At 40.3% G+C, this 23149-nt stretch overlaps 1 pseudogene; it reads right to left on the bottom strand.

Moving 5' to 3' along the window:
- Positions 1-12439: 12439 nt before the first annotated feature.
- On the bottom strand, positions 12440-13648 carry LOC149250093 (DNA damage-binding protein 1b pseudogene; annotated as a pseudogene).
- Positions 13649-23149: the final 9501 nt, after the last annotated feature.

Below are 23149 nucleotides of genomic sequence, written 5' to 3' on the forward strand. Positions count from 1 at the left end.
ATTGTGCATATGTGTTAAAGTAATAATGATGATGAAAGACATGTAAATGTATGTTTTTCGATGTGCTTATGAATGTTATACTTAGAAAGTGAAAAATAAACTAAGTATTGAATGTTAGGCGTAGTCCACACTTGAAATTATTGATGAAAATAAAGCAGGTGGTGGTGCCGCACCCCCCTTTCTGCGATTGAAAGACTACCGCCAGGGTAGGGGCATGATAGTTGGTATCAGAGACTCCGCATTCTATGGGCCTTGGTGATTCAAATTTACAAGTGAAGTGGTACTACTGTTCATTGTGACAATTTCTATTCGGGTTGATTCCGTGAAGCTTTGGGTTTTGGAAGATGATGACTACTGAAGGTAAAGCAGGTAACGAAGACTTGCCGAGTGGATCAAGATGGTTGAAAGGGCACTTCAAAAACTTGAAGACATGATTGATTATTGGAAAGAAGAAACGCAGAAAGGCTATGAAGCTTTTGTACAAAAGTGGGAACCCTTGATACATGTAGGGAGAAAGATAACAGATTTGTGGGAAGACTTGAATAGTCTTCATGTGCAGACTGATGAACTCAAGGAGGTTGATGAGGAGATCTGGTAGGGTGATCTTAGACTCCAAGAACTCATGAACAAAAGAGTTCGGCTGAGGGAGAAAAGCATCATGGCGTAGGCTAAATTCAAGGATCTTGAGGAAAAAATAAGGAAGGACTTTCTTGGTAGAAAGGTCGTTGTGATAGAGCAATATGAGCTCGGTTACATTGACAGGCTTGGGGACTATAACCAAAACATAAAACCAAATGTTCGGAGGCTTAGCTCACTTCGAATGGAAGAAGTCAATGTGTGCTTGATTGGTACACTTAATCATGATGCAATGAAAGGTAAGCTTGAAGGAACTAAAGCAAAACCAATATCATATTGCTTAGATGAGCTAAGCAAGGAGTTGAAATACCTTAAGAAGTAAGTCTAGTCGATAGACTCTTCTGAGGCTGAGTTGTTGTAAAAGGTTGCTGAAGCAAGGCACGAGATCATGCTGAAAGAGGATGGAGATTCCTAGAAGCTGAGTTTTGTGCAGGTAACCTTGTGTGTCAAGATATTTGCAGCTTTGGTGGACAGGGGAGCTACTCATAGTTTCCTTGGTAAGAAAGCAACAAAGTGTTTTGGGAAGAAATCTGAAGTGGGGAGGGAGTGGAGTGCTTTCAAAGTAGTAAACTCTACCATGAAAGTTGTGATTGGTGTGATGGAGATCACTCAGGTGAGAGTGGGCTCTTGGTTTGAAAAGTTGGAATTGAGAATCGTGGACTTGGATGATCATTCTATGTTGCTAGTGAATGAATTTTTGAAGGTTGCACAAGCCATACCAAGCTGAACGGGGACATTCTCTTGATTACAGTTTAAGGGATAACTTTGTTAGTTCTGATGAATAGTAGGATTTTCTTGGGATATAGACCAAGGATGGATTCTATAACTTTGCATGCAAAAGACCCAAATGTGAAGCATGACAATGTGGAGCAAAGAGGACTTGGATGTATGACTCAAACAACGAAGGAATGGAAGTTAATAAACTTCGTTGCAAGAGGTAGAAGGAAAGATGGTGTTTAAAAAATCAGTTTCACACATCTTGAGACACTTGACAGGAACATCTTCTACCAAAGATCTTCACAATGGAGTTGCAGATAATGTAAGTTCGAATACTTCTTCAATGGCAATGGTTGGGGAAGATTACATAGGTAGAGATCCGGGTAGCATAGTGGAGTTTTACAGATATGCCATGGGCATATATGACATTTAGCTAACGAAAGAAAAGCTTGGGAATCTTGGTTGTACACATGAGGAGGTTGAGGCTGTGAACAAGTAATTGAGATCGCAACATCAATTTGATACATGGGTGGATGAGAGTTAGGGAGGGAACTTCCTAGCCCTCCTTTCTCGATAGATAGCCTTGGAGGTGGGTTGGTGCAGTGACCTTAGAAGGGCTGCACCACCTTAACAAGGGGACTTGGGTATAAGGCTTCTTTAGTTTTACAGGTTGATAATGCTTGGATGTATGCGAGTGCATAACAGCACATTGGGATTAGCATCATGGGAAGAATGTTGCAGATGAAATGGGCATACCATGGATCTGAGCATGGCTTATTTTCGATGGATTCTTGATTGAGTTGAGGTTGTGACAGGATGCTGAGAAATAGCCAACAGTAACATGGAGAAGGTACACTCTCATGAGTTGAGCATTACAGTTGGATAAGCTCCCCAACTAGTTTGATGACATTGGGGCATGTAGTGCACCGAGATTGTGTGAGATAGATATCTTGGTTTCGACTAAGATGTTGTGTTGGAGGGAGTATTATGCAAAAAATTCACATGATGGACGATACATGATGGGGACAGTTGTATTATATACGTTGCAGGGATGTTTGCAATGTATGAACTGACAAGAAGTCATGGATTGAAGAGAGTTCCTAGTTATGGTGATAAAGACCAATGGTTTATGTGACATTTGAACAAAGGCAGGCAGTGTGGGCAGCTTTGGATGTTGGAGCTGGTGGAACTTTGCGATGATGGTTGATTGATAGTCTTGGTGACAGATGGTTGCTCGGGTGGAGAGTTGTTAAGGATGACAACCCATTTAAAGTGGGCGAGTATGTCAAGTCCACGAGTCGCAATTTGTGATGTGCGATGAGTTGGGTGAGCACTCGTGGTTATGTGCAACGAGCTGGGTGAGAGACGAGTCGACGATGCGACGAGTTGGCGAACAGGCGTGTTAGTTGCAACGTTCAGTGTGACGTTGGGACGAGTTGGTTAAGTGCTATGAGCCAACGGAGGTGTTGACCATGTGACGTTGGGACGAGTTGGTTAAGTGCTATGAGCCAACGGAGGTGTTGAAAAACTGAGATTCTGAATTTCGACTAAGTATGGTGAACTTTGTGAGAGAGCTTCTTATACCATGCAAACTAGGCATGTGGACCCGGCAAGACGATGGTGTGGGCGAGCTAACAAGCGAAGTGGGTGAGCCGACATGACATTGTGGGCAAACTGAACAAATGGATAGGTTAGCCTGTGCAGGCTGACCCATGAAACATCCATGGTGTGGCATATATATTAGTGAGTGTTTGGATGGAGAAGTCATCATCGAAAAATTTTCAAGTCTAACATTTGAGCTTAGGAAGTGAAGCAAGTTGGAGGTTGGATGCATAAGGCAAGGGCAAAGTGTAAGTGGGTTCTTGGCCCGAAGCACGGAGCCGAGGTTAACTGACGTAGGTGTGCTGGGCAAGTCGGGTTGCAGGTTGAGTGGGCGAACGGGCCGCATGCACGCGGACGGGCGGATGAACCGCAGGCGTGTGGTGGGCAGATGAGCCGCAGGCAACCGGGTGAGCGGACGAGCCGCAGACGGTTAAGTTGGCAGGCGGGAAGCACAAGTTAGCAAATGGGTGAACAGTAGGGCGCTGCAACGAGCTGGGTGCGCTCCTTTAATTTGATGCATGGTAGTAGATTTAAACCTCACGCAAATGGAATAAATAGGCTTCAATGTATTTTTTTATTAGTTCTTATATATTGACCCTAAATCTGGTGAACGTGTGGGATCTTGTATCTTGATGCTAGATGCTTAAAACTTCAAAAAAGAAACATGTAAAAAATTGCACAAATATAAATACGTTTCATATTTAGCTTGCTCTCAGAAAATGATACTCTTAACATGAATAAACTATTCAAATGAAAAATAATGGCATATGTATTGAATCGGGGAACAAAACTTGAGAGAATGTGCTTTTAAGTAATTTCCTAATAAATCTCTAGCGAATTTTGCATGCCGCTAAACATGAACATTGTACGAGCTTCATTCCATGAAATTGTATCATCTGTGTTTGAATCATCAACCATCTGATATATGTTAATGAGACTCTTCTGACCAACTTTCCACCATTGTTTTCTTTTTCCACAAGAGCCATGGCATGGCACTGTCGGAGAGCTCAATTTCAAGCCTCGGGAATCGCCAACAGAGAGCCCATACATATTTTCATTGAACATTACGAAACAGGACGAGTAACATCCTTTCAAAATATAGGAAAACATGTTCCTAAAACAAAGCCCTTCTCATTTTTCTTTTACAAGGGTCAATCCGACGAAATACCCCTCGAATAACCAACAAACGGTTTGAATTACGTAAAAACAGAAGGTCTGAATTACATAATTCATCTCGACGATGAATTATTTACGACCCCGCGCCAAGTTCATAGTCTAAGGAATTAACTTGACAGGGAAATACCCCAATCAAGATGGGAAGTTGATATCATATGCAGAAGGTTTATCAATAGTTTGGGCAGAACGAGTGGTTTTACAAGCGTAGCAAGTTCAAGTGGTTTTACAGTAGACTTCTAGAACTAGATATTCACAGTATAGGTGGTTTCAAAGTTTGAGACAAGCACTAGTGATTTCATAGCCACAACAAGAATTGCTTCACAGTATAGTTGGTTTAAGAGTCTGAAACAAGCACTAGTGATGTCATAGCATATGCAGGAGGTTTACCATTAGTCTGGGGAGTGCTGGTGGTTGTAACGTAGCAAGCAGCATATGCCAGAGGTTTATCATTAGTCTAGGAAGCACTGGTGGTTGTAATGTAGAAAGTACCAGTTGTTTTAGTCATCTCCCGGAACTAATATTCACAGTTTGAGACAAGGATTAGTGATGTCATATCCACAACAAGCATTGTTTCCCAATTTGAAAGCATTGATAAGCCATTGGTTTAAACTTCCAACTTTCCTACGCTTTTAGTACTATTGAAATGTTTTATGGCTATAAAGAGGTTGAAATTGGTTTCTATTCCGACGTATATATAGCCATCCAAAAATTCAACTATCGTCATCCACTTTTTACTTTCATCACGAGCCCTCTCCGTCAATGCACTTCTGTCACCGGATGTTTTGTATTCTAACACATATATAGATGTCCCTGAGTCACTGATGATGATAAAACTTCCACGACTCTGAACTCGGAAATCAACAATACGACCATGATGTACACATTCACATTCAAGCTTTCCCGAATGGCCATCATCATGGGTTATCCATTTGTACAACTTGATGTTTTGGTTGATTCCTGCAACTAATTTTCCATCTAATGAATTCGAATTTGTTAACTATGCTATCAAGTGAATATCATGAAACATTTTCAAGTTTTTTATCATCGAAGAGACGCACAAAGATGAAATGGTTCACTCTTTTTCTCAGTGCAGACAGAAAATGTGTGAGACTGCTCCTGATAAAAAATACGATAGCCCAGTTCCCCAAGAGGTACAGAATGTCATCTTATATTGACCCAATAATAAGGTTGTCTTCATTTACTATCACAACACTGTCAGGAAAAGCAATTGCATTGAAAGAACACATGTGATTAACAACTGTAAAACGGACATTCATATATGTCAATCGAGAGTTGTCATTATAAATCACTGCAGCCAATTCCAATGATACAAAACATCAATATTCTTCTTAAAGAGAAACGTGGTAAGGCTAATTGCTTTTGTACCCAAGGGGATCTTGTTCATAACAGAACGCTTTTTCTCTCAATTTTAAACTCATATAAATTCCCATCGCCAATGTTGGGGATTTTTCTGAGAAAATCCCAAAAACACATAAAAACTAAAACTCAACACACAAAGACAATGCTCTGTTTCTACCTTTCCGGGATCTTTTGTGCACAGGGAAACCTTAAAAAAAAAATTACTGAGGAACAGAGTATTTCACCACCATAAAATGATTGATATTCATTTAAAATAAGAATGCGTGAAACAACATATTTCTTCCTCTTTTACTAAGAGGGATTTACCAAAAATTACATTCAGATAAACTCCGTCTCCTCCTGAGAATTTACTGTGCTGGGTAAAACTCTCATTTACATTCACTGTTGTGAAAACATATTACTTACTGGTGTAAAACCTTCTTTTACATACTGCTGTAAAAACAAAATTTACACAGGCTTACAAAACAAATGCGCTCCTCTCTGTTCTTTTCTTCATGCACTGCTGTGCAAATTCTCTCTGTTCTCTTTCGCTGCCCCCCGAGCTCTCACATATTACAACTTACATTACAATACATCAACAGTTTCATATTCACTACTATGTAAACCTCGAGTCATTTCACAAAAAAAAGTCAACCAAACAAAATTACATAATGTACGAGCTTCTATATTTTTTGGATATTGCGTGAATATAATAACAAAATGACCATGCCTCTTTTAAATTCACCATACCTTCGTGCGTATAAAAAAAATTAAAATTTAAAGCCCCTACCAATACTTCTACGGTAACATTTAATTCGTTAATTATTTTACCGCGGTCAACCAATCTTCAAATCCACGTAAATATTAAATGCTGGCTCGTATGCATCTTCAGGCAATCGACGGCGGAGAGCTCGGGAGCAGATCTGACGGTGGAGGAGAATATCGGAAGCCAATTTTGGGTTGAACTTTACGTCCCGATATGTCAGAGATGATGACGTATGGGGAGAGCCACGTGTCTGCACCAAATCGTATCGGAGTCAAAAATACGGAAACCACTTTCACGCAAAAGCGGTCCGATATGCATCAACCGGGTTTGTGGTTTTGCTGCGGTGGTTTTGGGGATGTACGGCTGCGCAGTTGGAATTATGACTTCAACACTCCCCTTTAATTTCAACTGCTGGGCATTCGGTCATACCCAGACACTTCCTTAAAAATTCAAAGCTTTTCTGATCCAATGGCTTTGTCAAGATGTCTGCTACCCGTTCTTGAGTCCTGCAATGTTATAGGACAATTTCTCCATTGTTCACCAATTCTCTAATGTAGTGAAACCTTGTATCAATGTGTTTCGTTCTCTTATGAAACACTGAATTCTTTGAAAATGCAATAGCTGAGCTATTGTCACAAAAAATCATTGTCGCCTTTGCCTGCTCTTGGCCTAAGCTTCTCAACATCCTTCTCATCCAAACTGCTTGACATGCTGCTGTTGTAGCTGCCACATATTCAGCCTCTGTTGTAGACAATGCTACAATGGACTGTTTCTTAGAAGCCCATGAAATGGCTCCTGAACCCATATGAAAAACATAACCGGAAGTGTACCCAACCAAATCTGAATGTTCTGAAACACTATATAATATGTCAAACACTTTGGTACCTTTGACATACCTCAAAATTCTTTTTGCTGCCTGCCAATGTGCCTCCTTTGGCCTCTCCATAAATCTGGAAATTAAACTAACAGCATACATAATGTCAGGCCTAGTAGCTGTTAAATACATAAGGATGCCAACAATACTCTTGTACAAACTAGGATCAAAATCCTTGCTGTTGTCCTCTCTGCTGAGCTTTAATCCCATTACTGTGGGAGTGATCGCTGCCTTGCACTCTTGCATGTTAAATCTGCCCAATACTTGATTTACATATCTTGCTTGTGAGATAAAAATTCCCTTTTCATTTTGATCTACTTCTATGCCTAAGAAGTATCTCAAGAAACCCATGTCAGTCATTTCAAATTCCTCCTTCATGACTGATTTAAAATTCTTAATGAGCTGATCATCATTACCTGTGAAAATAACATCATCAACATATAAGACAACAATTAAAATTTTACCATCTTTTTCTTTGATGTAGACGGTGGTTTCTCCCTCACACTTGTCGAATTCATTATCCAATAGATATGAATCTATCCTGCTGTACCATGCTCTTGGCGCTTGCTTCAGCCCATAAAGAGCTTTCTTCAATTTGCACACTTTGTGCTCTTCACCTTTCTTCTCATAGCCGAGAGGTTGTTCAATGTACACCTCTTCTTTTAACACTCCATTTAGGAATGCTGACTTCACGTCCATTTGGTAGACTTTTCATTTGTTTTGTGCTGCTATGGACAACACTGCTCTCACGGTTTCCATTCTTGCAACCGGTGCGAAAGTCTCCTCATAATCTCTCCCATATTGCTGCTTGTACCCTTTGACAACCAGCCTTGCCTTGTGCCTTTCTATCTTGCCTTCAACATTGCTCTTGGTCTTGTAAACCCATTTGACTCCAATGACCTCTTTACCTTTTGGTAGCTCAACCAAATCCCATGTTTTGTTTCTTTCTATGGCATTCATCTCCTCATCCATAGCTTCTATCCATTTCTTATCTTTAATAGCATCTTCGAAATGAATAGGATCATCAACATAACAATACAAGGCAAATAAGGAATTCATTCCTTCATTATAAATATCACTTAGATTTCTAAATTTCTTACCTCTTTCACTTGGTGTGCAAGTGCTTGAAGATGCACTTGAATTTCCTCCTTGTGGTGTGCTTGGAGAAGCACTCTCATTTATCCTCAATGGTGTCTCTTTCTGTCCTTGTGTTGGCGCTGCTGTTTGGGAATGCATTTCAGCTACTTCCTCTTCATCTTCATCATGAGACAAACAGTTTTTAACATTCACTATTTTCTCTATGCTTCCATCCCAAGCTTCCTCTTCAATGAATTGAACATCTCTGCTGACAAAAAACTTCTTGGTGGATGGGATATACAATATGTAGGCTTTGGATTCCTCACTGTATCCAATGAAAAGACATTTCTCCCCTTTGTTGTCCAACTTCCTCCTTAGCTGATCTGGTATGTGTGCATAGGCCACACATCCAAAAACTCTCATGTGGTGACACCTTGCTTTCTCCCACTCCATGCTTCTTCCGGCACTTTGTTCATCACTGCTTTTGTAGGACACCTGTTCAAAATATACACTGCACAATTTACAGCTTCAGCCCAATAATCATTTGGCAAATGCTTTGCCTTTAGCATGCTCCTCGCCATATCCATGATGGTCCTATTCTTCCTTTCAGTAACTCCATTTTGTTGTGGGGTGTACCTTGCTGTAAACTGTTTATGTATACCATTTTCTCTACAAAATCTTAGGAATTCCTTGGAGATATACTCACCTCCTCTATCAGTTCTCAAAACTTTTATATGCAGCCCGCTTTGGTTTTCCACAAATGCCTTGAAATTTTGGAATTTCTCAAACACTTCATTTTTGTTTTTAAGGAAATATGCCCAAGTTTTTCTTGTAAAGTCATCAATGAATGTTAAGAAATATAGGCTGCCTGCTAATGATGGAGCTTGCATCGGTCCACATAAATCTGAGTGGATGATCTCTAAGGGTGCTTTTTCTCTTATGCTTTTACCTGATGGAAAACTTTCTCTATGTTGTTTTCCCAAAATGCAACCTTCAGATAGGCTGTCTGGTTTCTCTATCAATGGTAATCCTCTTACCATTCATTTTCTCCTCAACAAGTTTAGACCTCCAAAATTGAGATGTCCAAATCTGAAGTGCCACAACCAATTCTCATCCTTTGGCACACTTTGGAAAGCCTCTTGGGTGACTGCTGCAATTTCTCCTTTGTTTTTCAAATCTGCCCTGATCCTGAGAGGGAACATACTGTTCCTTATCATTTTTACTTCAGCAATGCATCGTTTGCTGGGTGCTATATCCATGATGGTGCATACATCATTTTTAAAGAAAACATTGTAACCCTTATGGACAAGCTGTCCAATACTCAAGAGGTTACATCTCATTCCGGGGACATAGTATACATCTGCTATGGTTTTCCTTTCTCCTTTCTTTGTAAATATTTTTACCTCTCCTTTTCCCATAACAGAGACTTTACTATCAGTACCAAGTGTAACTTCTGATTTCACATTTTTATCTAGGGCAGAAAAGAATGCTATGTTTCCTGTCATATGGTTGCTGCAACCTGAGTCTAAAAACCATATGTCTTCACTGTTTGTTTCAGCCATGTTACAAGCTAACAACACATTATTTTGGCTGATGTTTTCTCTAGTGACATTTGCATTTGATTTATTGTTCATATCATGCTTCTTCTTCCTACATTCACTGGCATAATGCCCATATTTTTTACAATAATAGCATTGGACATCGGATTTTTCATACCTTTGTCCTTGAGCATGACGTTGCCCTCTTTGTTGGTTGCTGCCTTGGCCTTGGTTCCGATTTGGATTGCTGCCTCTTCCTTGCGCATTTGCTGGGTTGTTCCTTCCACCTCTGTTTTGGCTTCTGCCTCTTCCTCTCGTGTTTCCTCTGTCTTGACCTCTTCCTCTTCCAAAGGACATCTGGGTCTTGAAGGCTTGCTCTAGAGATGAGTTTTCATTCCTACTCAACCTCTGCTCATGTGTTATCAGTGATGCGTGAAGTTCATCAATTGAAAATTTTGAGAGATCCTTTGTCTCTTCAATGGTGGTGACAATTGCATCAAACTTTGAGGGTAAGACCCTCAATATTTTCTCCACAATCCTCCTATCTTCAAGGGTTTCTCCATGAGTCCTTATCTGTGTGACCAAACCAATTACATGTGTGAAGAATGAGTCAATGTTGTCTGACTCCTTCATGCACAGATTCTCAAAATCCTTCCTCAGCAATTGTAGTTTTGCTGTCTTCACTCTCTCCATGCCTTGATAGGCTGTCTTGAGGGTTTGCCATGCTTCATTGGATGTCTTAGCTGCTGCTAACCTTGGAAACACACTTCCATGCACTACTTGATACAAGAAGAAAAGGGCTTTTGAATCGTTCTTCTTGCAGCTCTTTAATAGATCCTTTTCTCCTTGAGTTAATGCATTAAACTCATTTTCATCTGCTGGTTGTTCAAAACCTTCCTCAACTATTTCCCATAAGTCTTGGGAAGTAAACAAGGCTTTCATTGTTATTGCCCAATAGTCATAGTTTTTACCATCAAATAATGGGAGCTGCATACCCGTGCTATTACAGGTGCTTGTGCCAGCCATTCTTGCAGCCTCAACTATGCTTCAATTTCTTGACTGTGTATTTTAAAACAACTGATTGCTTCTTCAGCAACACATAAAAAAAAACTTTGTGAAATACCTGAGTATTTTCTTGACTGAGCTTTCACTCTGCTTGAGAAGTTTGACTGCTGCAACAAGTTCCTCCCTTCAGCTTCTTTGTCACCTTCAAAGAGCCTAAGCCTGCTCTGATACCACTGTTGGGGATTTTTCTGAGAAAATCCCAAAAACACATAAAAACTAAAACTCAACACACAGAGACAATGCTCTGTTTCTACCTTTCTAGGATCTTTTGTGCACAGGGAAACCTTAAAAAAAAATTACTGAGGAACAGAGTATTTCACCACCATAAAATGATTGATATTCATTTAAAATAAAAATGCCTGAAACAACATATTTCTTCCTCTTTTACTAAGAGGGATTTACCAAAAATTACATTCAGATAAACTCTGTCTCCTCCTGAGAATTTACTGTGCTGGGTAAAACTCTCATTTACATTCACTGCTGTGAAAACATATTACTTACTGGTGTAAAACCTTCTTTTACATACTGCTGTAAAAACAAAATTTACACAGGCTTACAAAACAAATGCGCTCCTCTATGTTCTTTTCTTCATGCACTGTTCTTTTCTTCATGCACTGCTGTGAAAATTCTCTCTGTTCTCTTTCGCTGCCCGGGAGCTCTCACATATTACAACTTACATTACAATACATCAACAGTTTCATATTCACTACTATGTAAACCTCTAATCATTTCACAAAAAAAAAGTCAACAAAACAAAATTACATAATGTACAAGCTTCTATATTTTTTGGATATTGCGTGAATATAATAACAAAATGACCTTGCCTCTTTTAAATTCACCATACCTTGGTACGTATAAAAAAAATTAAAATTTAAAGCCCCTACCAATACTTCTACGGTAACATTTAATTCGTTAATTATTTTATCTCGGTCAACCAATCTTCAAATCCACGTAAATATTAAATGCTGGCTCGTATGCATTTTCAGGCAATCGACGGCGGAGAGCTCGGGAGCAGATATGGCGGAGAGCTCGGGAGCAGATCTGACGGTGGAGGAAAATATCGGAAGCCAATTTTGGGTTGAACTTTACGTCCTGTGGAGGAGAATATCGGAAGCCAATTTTGGGTTGAACTTTACGTCCCGATGATGACGTATCGGAGTCAAAAATACTCAAACCACTTTCACGCAAAAGCGATATGCATCAACCAGGTTTGTGGTTTTGCTGCGGTGGTTTTGGGGATGTACGGCTGCGCAGTTGGAATTATGACTTCAACAGCCAAGACAACATAGCAAGTATGGAGTCTCTTCTAATCTACAAAGCAGAACAGGCCGAGGTGGAACGTTTTCTGCAAAGTGGAACGTTTTAAACGCATCTAAACTTGGAAGAGAGTACATACTAATACTATAGTCTTTCCGCACTCCAACAACTAAAAATTCACTCCGAGTGGGATTATCACCAGATGGATTTAGGTCAAGGCAAGATACATCAAACTCAATTTTCCAAATGTTACCAAGGATTCCCTTTCAATTTCCAAATACACTAGATGACCCCTCTAGTGTTTATTAAAACCCAAGTAGAATTAGTTGTTTGAATTATCGAACATTTTCCATGAGACATTGGCCATTGAAACTATAACATTTTAGAAGACGCACTTACTAACCTCACAAAACCGGATGTTATCTGAACAAGTTGGTCATATTCAAGATTGTGACAGAATAATCTGTGAACCTTTTTGGCAAATCCTTGTATTTTTATCTCTTGGAGCTCATTGTCCGAGTTCGTCGAAAGTATGCGTGTCTCACCAACGAAGCTGACGATCAAAACACGATCACAGATGTCAAGAGTTGAAGAATGTAATGACCGTATTCCCTTGATGCCTGCAAAATTTACAGATGCCCTCTTGTTGAATCCAATGCCATATCTGAGTTTGCGAAGGGAACCATAGTTGTATACTACTGAACAAGTTACAATTTGTGCCCCTGTACCTGGTCTCTTATCAATATCAACAACACAAGTCTCCAGGATGGGACCAATTTACAAATGTTTCCAGAACTTTCACATTTGAACTTGTAGCATTATGTTGAAGATGGATTTGAACTTTTATAAGCTGCGAATCAAGAGCAGTAACCATATAATCATTTTTATGAATTATGGAAAGTAAATAGAGCTTCCCTGTGGCGTCACCCAAGAGGTATCTACAACTGTCAACTCTGCCATAAGCTTTAGTAATAGTCATAGATTTGGAAATTGCGGTGGAATCAGATGCAATGCAATAAACTAATTTCCGCTGACAAATAATGATAACCCCTCTTAAAGGCATGGCAACTGGTATTAAAATACCAACACCATAATCTACGTTTTCCTGCGACCAAAACCCCTTCTTAAATCTATTGCCATTCAGATCAATCTCGTATGTCTTCACATGGAGTTCATCTATATCATTAGGAAAAGACATACCTGGTTGTTGGTACAGCACGACAATTGTGGGTTTCAAATAACCATATAAGAACTCGATATCCAAAACTATAATATTCTCAAACGGGATATCGAAAGAGTCCCTGGGTTGTCCATTGTCATCCAATGGTATAACTTTGAACAGGCCCTCATAGGTGTGGAATCCTATGGCCCTACAATGTGGATCAATGATACCAATTATCTTCCCATTTTCTGCAGGACGCCGGATTGGATCTTTCACATATCTCGTTGCTCTCGTGATAAACTGACCAGATTCAGCATCCCACTGAAGAACACAGAACTTATATTCTTTTGTTGAAATGAAAAGATAATCTTGTTGCTTCCCATTAGGTCTGAAAAGCTCGAGCGCCGCACTTCACCCATAGATTGGGACGTCTAGAATTTGTTGTAAATGCTTGTGGTCGCAGAGAGAATGAATATGAATTTGTGTACATTTTGCTATGATGAGGTTAATGTCGTAAGAACCAGTAAAGTTGCCGTCACAGGAATAGATCACAGTGGTGGGCTTGTGAGCAGTAGCAACATAGTTCCACGTACTCATCTTCTTTCTTCTCCCACTACAATCGACCCACCTTTTTACGCCGCATGCAAGCTCTATTTACGTCGTCTGGTCTTACATGATTATATGGTTACTGGTCTTGATTTACGTCTTCTAGGTGAGACATGTGTTTCTTCTTTAAAAATCTCTTACCGAGGCTCCGACCTAGGTGATGGGATTGTGTACGTTGGGTCTAGCTATGGAGATCCACAACTTATAAAAGTTCAAATGCATCTTCAACCCAATGCTACAAGTTCAAATGTGAAAGCTCTGGAAACATTTGTAAACATTGATCCCATCCTGGACTTTTGTTCTGTCGATATTGATAAGAGACCAGTTACAGGGGCACAAGTTGTAACTTGTTCAGGAGTATACAACCATGGTTCCCTTCGCAGACTCAGATATGGTGTTGGATTCAACGAGAGGGAATCTATAAACTTTGCAGGCATCAAGGGAATATGGTCATTGCATTCTTCAACTCTTGACATCTGTGATCGTTTTTTGGTCGTTAGATTCGTTGGTGAGACACGCATACTTTTGATGAACTCGGAGAATGAGCTACAAGAGACAGAAATAAAAGGATTTGCCACAAAGGTTTGCACATTATTTTGTCACAATGTTGTACATGACCAGCTTGTTCAGATAACATCCGGTTTTGTGAGGTTAGTAAGTGCGTCTTCTAAAATGTTATAGTTTCAATGGCCAATGTCTCATGGAGAATGTTCCATAATTCTAGGAACAGCTAATGCTACTCAGGTTTTAATAAACACTGGAGGGGGTCATCTAGTGTACTTGGAAATTGAAAAGGAATCCTTGGAAACATTTGGAAAATTGAGTTTGATGTATCTTGCCTTGACCTAAATCCTTCTGGTGATAATCCCGATCGGAGTGAATTTGCAGTTGTTGGAGTGTGGAAAGACTATAGTATTAGGATTTACTCTCTTCCCAATTTAGACTCGTTTGAAACATTCCACTTTACAGAAAACGTTCCAGCTCGGTTTGTTTTGCTTTGTAGATTTGAAGAGACTCCATACTTGATATGTGGTCTTGGCGATGGGAATTTATATGAGTTTAAAATTGATATGAGCAATGGAGAGAAAGAGCTTTCTGTTATGAACAAGATCCCTTTGGGTACAAAAGCAATTAGCCTTACCACGTTTCGCTTTAAGAACAAGACTCATGTTTTTGTATCATTGGAGTTGGCTGCAATGATTTACAGTGACAACTCTAGATTGACATATATGAATGTCCATTTCACAGTGGGTAATCACATGGGTTCTTTCAATACAATTGCTTTTCCTGACACCATTGTGATTGTAAATGAAGACAACCTCATTGTTGTGTCAATAGACGACATTCTGTACCGCTTGGGGAACTGCGTTATCGTATTTGTTATTAGGAGCAGTCTCATTTTCTGTTTGCACTGAGAAAAAGACCATAAAAAACTTGAAAATGTTTCATCATATTCACTTCATGGCATAGTTACCAAATTCGATTTCATTAGATGGAATATTGGTGGCATGAATCAACCAAAAGTTGTACAAATGGGTAACCCATGATGATGGCGGTTCAGGAGAGATTGAATGTGAATGTGTACATCATGGTTATATTGTTGTTTTCTGATCTCATAATGAGATCTAAGATAATTCATAAGGTATTACAGACTCATGTGCATGGATTTGTCTATGTTATTTTATACAATGGATCGATAAGGTTGCGAAATACACAGACAATGAAGCAGTAAACAAAACATAATAGACAACACATAACACAACAAATTTAACAAGGAGTTCACCCAATACTCCTGGGCTACATCTCCTGGTCCAGCCTTTAATGGTGGCCTCTCTATTATGTCTTCAAAACAGAGTTTTTTACAACAGTGAGCTTAATTTGAACCTCACACACAACAGATACTACAACAAGAGTTTTGCTTGAACCTCTCAAGACTTTCTGAGTACACAGACTTTGCTCTCTGTTTCTATCCTAGCTCTGTCTCGGCACTGCTTTCAATACTACCTGTCCTATTTGCTCTCTGTCTGTGGCTTTAAAGCCAATCTGGGCTGCGTTTCTCCTTCCCGGATTTCTATCTCCCGGGCCTTTGTCTGCTTGAATCCCTCTTCCAGTGTTACACAATCATGGCATAATGCCTGAAGAGGAGGTGGCCACCTATTCTGCAATGTAAGAGTGCCTCGGTCCCTTGAGATCCTTCATAATCCCAAACACAATAGTTTTTTGTTTTACACATGAAAATGCATTCACGATTGTGAAATTCTCCCAAAATACAGTTCAATTCGGACTCCAAAAAGTCCTTAAATATGGTCTATTCCCCTATCAGGTCCATCCTCAATTGTTATCACAAGTCGCTTCGGCCTTGCTCCAAGGTTCCCCTTTGTATTTTTGAAATACGTCAAAACTGCGAAAATGCATTAGGAATGGATTTTCTCTGGACTTGAAACAATATACATTTCACTTCACGAACCCTTTCGGGTCTAGCTTATCACATCAGCCTTCATCCTTCGCATTTCATTTAATAAACAAAAACTTTGAAAATGCATTAAAAATGGCTTTGCTATGGATCTCAAATCTTATGCAATAACATTTATATAAGTATGGGGGTTTACGCAGTGCATTATATTAGATATCATTTTGGGATTCAACTGCGTTAAGTAAGTCATTCACGTATGACCATTTCCATGAGAGGTAGTCGTAACTGACTAATTTCTCATGATTTTTGAATAGTTCACTTAGCACTCATTGCATCGGGTGATGCTCACAGGGGTGAAGAAGTGGGATTGAAACTAGTGAAATGAATCACATAGCATCAATCATCATTAGGAAGTGATGATTGATGCTATGTGATTCATTTCACTAGTTTCAATCCCACTTCTTCACCCCTGTGAGCATCACCCGATGCAATGAGTGCTAAGTGAACTATTCAAAAATCATGAGAAATTAGTCAGTTACAACTACCTCTCATGGAAATGGTCATACGTGAATGACTTACTTAATGCAGTTGAATCCCAAAATGATATCTAACATTTATATAACCGTTGGGCCCTCTTCATCAGATCACAGATGTGTATGTGTATATGCTCGCTCCCCTGTGTAGCCCCGATTACGATACCGCGATGCGATTAGTCGCAATTGCATATTGCTCATGCCCCGGGCCATTGCAAGCACTCTTTGTATTCGCCGATAGCGATCTTGCAATGCAACATGGGCCGTCTATCTGCGCGCTTGATCGACAGTCCTAGTTGACTCCACCAATCGTCATCACAGGTGTTATATAGTCTGCACCGATTTCCACCATCTACCTATGCCGATTGCGATTGCCTATCAGATCTGGACCGTTGATCGGCCAGATCTGACGGCTACTGTGCATTCATTTGTTTTTCCTCTGATACTCTGTTTTTTCCACTGTTTTCACATGTTTTCTCCTCCCGATAGTGCTTTTCCCCCATTGTGAAAGGTTTTCTCATGCAGTTTTCTTTTGTCTTTGGCATGATTTTTAGAGTTTTCAAGACTTAGAGAGTGTTCTTGCATCCATTTGGATCATCCGAGTTCAGACTCATGAAATTTTTATCATCATCAGTGACTCAGAGACATCTATATATGTTGTAGGATACAAAATGTCTGGTGGCATAAGTGCATTGAGAGAGAGGGCTCGTGATTAACATGAAAAATGGATGACGACAATTGAAATTTTGGATGATGATATATACTTGGGGGCAGAAACTAATTTCAACCTCTTTACAGCCACGAAATATTTCCACCTATGGTGGAGTTGAGATTGTGTCAACAATTATGTTTAACAATTCTCATTTTTTGGGCACCTATTATTGGTGACTCATGGTATTACATGTAGTTGAGGTTGTTAAAAGACTTGTGTATTCTCCATTGTATTGAGCTATGGTTGAACTTTTATATTCTCCTTTGTATTGAGCCGTGGATCCATGGTTGAGCAGTGAAAGCTCAGGGTGTTGGCCGGCTTGGTTGTGTTTTAACCAAGGACAATAATAGATCTATTGTTGGTTGGTTTCCCCAATTGGGGTTTTCCAGATAAATCATGGTGTACATGGTTTGAATGTTGTTCTATGTGTATTATTATTATACTTATTTCTCTGGTATTTTCTTTAAATAGATAACAATTTATGGATTCAAAAATTCATTTTAAACAACAAGAAAAATCACAAACTCACAAAAAATTGTATCACAAAATTCTGATTAAAATAGCCACAAATATACTAATTGGAGCTAGGAAAAAAGACCCAGCAATCAAAAAATTTATAAGTAAAAAGTATTCCGTTACAATTTAAAACAATATTTTTTAATCAAAAGCTTCACAAAAGTCTCCACAAAATGCTTTTAATCTCAATGAACTTCATTACCTACTCAAATTTATACACTGTTATTTGTACTATTGTTTAAGGGATCAACTAAATATGACATTTTATTTACCGTAGCAACTAACTCGCAGTTTCTAAGAAAAACCATTAAACTAGGAGAGCAAGAGGACAACATCAACGGTTCAACCATGAAGGTCGGATATCATAGTTACAACTTTTTCACAATCTGTTCAATATGATGGACCTAAAATATGCAAGAAAAAAGGGTTAGCCAAACAACTACCAGAGATGTGGAAAATATGGTAAATCACATGATTTTCAAAATATAAAATTTTATAATAAACGAAATGAGTTTAAAACTCCCTAATAAGTAATACATGTTTTCAATGAAATTTGAGTTCTTTGCATTCCTAAAACCAAATGTCATAAATTGGATAACAAAATCAACTCTTTTTACCCTAGTTTAATCATACCTCATTTCTTTCTTGGTTATTTTTATATAGTCAACAAGAAAGAAAGAAACCAATGACAACAAGCAAAAAAATTATTTTTGTTACTAGTTCTGGTACAATGGCCCAGAGCCTAGTTGTCAAGCCCATCAGTCGCGATTTGCAATGTGCAACGTGTTGGGTGAGTGCTCCTGGTTATGTGCGATAGGGAGGGTGAGAGACGAGTCGACGGTGTGACCAGATGGCAAAAGGGTGCATTGGTTGTGACGTTTCGTGCGACATTGGGATGAGTTGGTGAAGTGCGATGAGCCAATGGAGGTGTCAAAAACCAAGATTTGGAATTTTGAATAAGTATGGTGAACTTTGTGAGAGGGCGCCTTATACCATGCGAGCTGGGAATGTGGACCCGGCAGGGCGACCGACGAAGTGGACGAGTTGACGGGCAAAGTGGGTGAGCCAACATGACATTGTGGCGAGTTGACCGAATCGAAAGGTCGGCCTGCCCTGAAACATCCATGGCGTGGCATATATATTAGTGAGCATTTGGATGGAGAGGTCATAATAAAAAAATCTTCAAGTATAACATGCAAGCTTAGGAAGTGAAGCGAGTTGGAGGTTGGACGCATAATTCAAGGGTGAAGTGCAGGTGGGTTCTTAGCCCAAAGAATGAAGCCGAGGTGAAGTGCCACAGGTCGAGCAGGCAGACGGGCACGCAAACGAACCATAGGTGAGTGGATGAGCCGTAGGCATCTTGGTGGGCGGACGAGACGTAGGTGGGTAAGTTGGCAAATGGACAGCACGAGTTAGCCGACAAGTGAAGAGTCAGGCGTCGCGACAAGCTTGGGAGGACTACCCTGGTTTGGCAGTGCGCTCGCAATGAGTTAAGGCGTGGGTCGGGTGGAACAACCAAGGTAGCCGAGTTCCTGTGATTGGTGAGAATGGTGGAAGGTCCGCGCTAGCAACACGAGATAGGAAACACGACAGAACATCGTGTGGGTAGGCCACGAGTATCCGCTGGGTGGGTGACACTCCGGGCAAGGATGCACAGTGGAGTTCGGGCAGAGTGTTGAACGACTAGGTGCGTGGGCAGGCCGCAAGTTGGACTGAACGACGAGTTGAGCCGAATGGTGGAGGGCGACCCGGTGGGCACCTCTACCCGGTTTGTTGGGCGACCCGACCCAGTGAAGGGCGGGAGAACCCGAACGATAGTTCAGGCAGGCTTCACAGTGGTGCAAGCCGATTGTGAAAATTAACTTTTTATGCGAGCAGGAAGTTGGGTTTCCTCTCAGAGTGTTAATTTTGTATAAACTGAGTATTGTCATTATTATTGTGGGCTAACTCGTCTTCAAGGAGTTGCCCCTCCTAATATTTTCCGTTGTGCATATGTGTTAAAGTAATAATGATGATGAAAGACATGTAAATGTATTTTTTCCATTGTTCTTATGAATGTTATACTTAGAAAGTGAAAAATAAATTAAGTATAGAATGTTAGGCGTAGTCAACACTTGAAAGTATTGGTGAAAAGAAATCAGGAGGTGGTGCCGCACACCCCTTCATGCGGTTGAAAGACTACCGTCAGGGTAGGGGTGTGACAGGTGGTATCAGAGGCTATGTATCCTCCAAGCCTTGGTGATCTAGATTTACAAGTGTAGTGGTACTATTGTTCCTTGTGACAGTTGGTATCTAGGTTACTTCAGTGAAGCTTTGGGTTTTGGAGGCTGATGACTATTGAAGGTAAAGCAGGTAATGAAGACTTGTCGAGCGGATGAAGATGGTTGAAAGGGCACTTCAAAAACTTGAAGAGATGATTGATTATTGGAAAGAAGAAATGCAGAAATGCTAAGAAGATTTTGTACAAGAGTGGGAACCCTTGAAATATAGGGAGCAAGATAGAAAATTTGCGGGAAGACTTGAATAATCTTCATGTGGAGACTGATGAACTTAAGGAGATTGATGAGGAGATCCGGTAGGGTGATCTTAGACTCCAATAACTCATGAATGAAAGAGTTCGATTGAGGGCGAAAAGCTTCATGCCATAGGCTAAAGTCAAGGATCTTGAGGACGAAATAAGGAAGGACTTTCTTGGTAAAAAGGTCATTGTGATATAGGAAGATGAGCTCAATTACATTGACAGGCTTAGGGACTATCACTAAAACATAAAACCAGATGTTTGGAGCTGTAGTTCACTTCGAATGGAAGAAGTCAATGTGTGTTTGATTGGTACACTTAAGAAAGATACGATGAAAGGTAAGCATGAAGGAACTAAAGCAAAACCATTATCAGATTTCTTAGATGAGCCAAGCGAGGAGTTGAAATACGTTAAGAAGGAAGTCTAGTTGATAGACTCTTCTGAGGCCTAGTTGTGGAAAAAGGTTGTTGAAGTAAGGCACAAGATCAAGCCGAAATATGATGGATATTCCTTGAAGCTAAGTTTTGTGCAGGTAACCTTATGTGTCAAGGGATTTGCAGCTTTGGTGGATAGGAGAGCTACTCATAGTTTCCTTAGTAATAAAGCAGCAGAGTCTTTTGGGAAGAAAGTTGAAGTGGGGAGAGAGTGGAGTGCTTTCAATTTAGTAAATTCTACTATGAAAGTTGTGACTTGTGTGATGGAGAACACTCAGGTGAGAGTGGGCTCTTGGTTTGGAAATTTGGACTTGAGAATTGTAGACTTGAACGATCATTCTATGGTGCTAGGGAAATACTTTTTGAAGGTTGCACAAGCCATACCAATGGTGGACCAAGACATTCTCTTGATTACAGTTGAAGGGAGAACTTTGTTAGTTCCGATGAATAGTAGGAATTGCTTGCGATATAGACCAAGGATGGCTTCTATGACTATGTATTCAAAGGACCCAAATGTGAAGCATGAAAATGTGGAGCAAAGAGGACTTGGATGTATGACTCAAACAATGAAGGAAGGGAAGTTAGTAAACTTCGTTGAAAGAGGTAGAAGGAAAGATGAGGTTGGAAAATTAGTTTCATACATATTGAGACACTTGACAGGAACATCTTCTACCAAATATCTTCACAATGGAGTTGGATATAATGGAAGTTCAAATACTTCTTCAATGGAATTGGTTGGGGAAGATTACATAGGCAGAGATATGGCTGGCATAATGGATTTTTACAGATATGCCATGGACATATATGACGTTTAGCTGACGGAAGAAAAACTTGGGAAGCTTGGTTGTACACATGAGGAGGTTGAGGCTGTGAACAAGTAATTGAGATCGCAACATCAATATGATACATGGGTGGATGAGAGTCAGGGAGAGAACTTCTTGGCACTCATTTCTTGATAGATAGTCTTGGAGGTGGGTTGGTGCATTGACCTAAGAAGGGTTGCACCACCTTAACAAGGAGTCATCGGGATAAGGCTTCTTTAGTTTTACAGGTTGATGATGCTTGGATGTATGCGACTGCATAGCAGCACATTGGGATTAGCATCATGGGAATAATGTTGCAGATGAAATGGGCATACCATGGACCTGAGCATGGCTTATTTTAAATGGATTCTTGATCAAGTTAAGATTGCGACAAGATGTTGAGAAACAACCAACAGTGGCATGGAGAAGGTACATTCTCATGAGTTGAGCATTACAGTTGGATAAGCTACCCAACTAGTTCGATGACATGGGGTCATGCAGTGCACTGTGTTTGTGTGAGATAGATATCTTGGTTTCGACTAGGATGTTGTGTTGGATGTAGTATTATGCAGAAAATTCACATGATGGACGATACATGATGGGGACAGTTGTATTATATATGTTGCAGGGATTTTTGCAATGTATGAACTGATAATAAGTCATGGATTGAGGAGACTTCCTAGTTATGGAGACATAGACCAATGGTTTATGTGATATTTGAACAAAGGCATGCAGTGTGGGCATATTTGGATGTTGGAGCTGGTGGCATTTTGCGACGATGGTTGATTGATAGTCTTGGTGAGAGATGGCTACTCAAGTGGGTAGTTGTCAAGGATGACAACCCATGTCGAGCCCACGAGTAACGATTTTCGATGTGCGACGAGTTGGGTGAGTGCTCCCAATTATGTGCGATGAGTCGAGTGAGAAACAAGTCGACGGTGCGACGAGTTGGCGAACGGGCACGTTGGTTGCGATGTTCATACGAGTTGGCTAAATGCGATGAGCCAACGAAGGTGTCAAAAAATCGAGATTCGAAATTTCGACTAAGTATGGTGAACTTGGTGAGAGGGCGCCCTATACCATGCAGGCTGGGCATGTGGTCTTGACGGGATGATGATATGAGCGAGCCAACAGGCGAAGTGGGTGAGCCGACATGACATTGTGGGCGAGTTGAACGAATGGACAGGTCAGCTTGGGCAGGCCGACCCATGAAACATCCATGGTGTGGCATCTATATTAGTGAGCATTTGGATGGAGAAGTCATCATAAAAAAATCTTCAAGTCTAACATGCGAGCTTAGGAACTGAAGCAAGTTGGAGGTTGGATGCATCAACAAAGGGTAAAGTGCAGGCGGGTTCTTGGCCCGAACCATGAAACTGAGGTGA

The sequence above is a fragment of the Pinus tabuliformis genome, chromosome 7 (genome assembly GCF_031772625.1).
Source record: "Pinus tabuliformis cultivar Carrire ecotype Pingquan chromosome 7, CPIR1, whole genome shotgun sequence".
Classification (NCBI taxonomy): Eukaryota; Viridiplantae; Streptophyta; class Pinopsida; order Pinales; family Pinaceae; genus Pinus; species Pinus tabuliformis.